This window comes from Bison bison, unplaced genomic scaffold, assembly GCF_000754665.1.
Source record: "Bison bison bison isolate TAMUID 2011002044 unplaced genomic scaffold, Bison_UMD1.0 scf7180017864130, whole genome shotgun sequence".
In the NCBI taxonomy this organism is placed as follows: Eukaryota; Metazoa; Chordata; class Mammalia; order Artiodactyla; family Bovidae; genus Bison; species Bison bison.
The window spans coordinates 535,400-536,025 of NW_011494702.1; positions in this window are offsets into that span (position 1 = coordinate 535,400).

Below are 626 nucleotides of genomic sequence, written 5' to 3' on the forward strand. Positions count from 1 at the left end.
TCCCTGAACCCCCCTCCCTCCTCCCTCCCCACGCCATCCCTCTGGGTCGTCCCAGTGCACCAGCCCCAAGCGTCCAGTATCGTGCATTGAACCTGGACTGGCATCTCGTTTCATACATGATATTTTACATGTTTCAATGCCATTCTCCCAAATCTTCCCACCCTCTCCCTCTCCCACAGAGTCCATAGACTGTTCTATACATCACTGTCTCTTTTGCTGTCTCGTACACAGGGTTATTGTTACCATCTTTCTAAATTCCATATATATGCGTTAGTATACTGTATTGGTGTTTTTCCTTCTGGCTTACTTCACTCTGTATAATAGGCTCCAGTTTCATCCACCTCATTAGAACTCTGTGCTTTTATTCTTCCGTCTGTGCTTAGGTGAACAGTAGCTAAGTGGACACAGCTGCTTAAAATTCAGGACATAAATATCTCCTCAGAGAACGATTCAGACAACAGGAGAGAGAACCAAGAGTAAGCAAAAGTGCATGGTCCCAGTTACAAATTTGTGGGGTGGGTTCATTCAGCTGGTGGAACAAAGTGATTGTTACTCAGGATCCTGGGTTAGTGAGAGGATCAGAGAGCCACTGGGACTGCATTACATCCCAACATCCAATTGAAAAG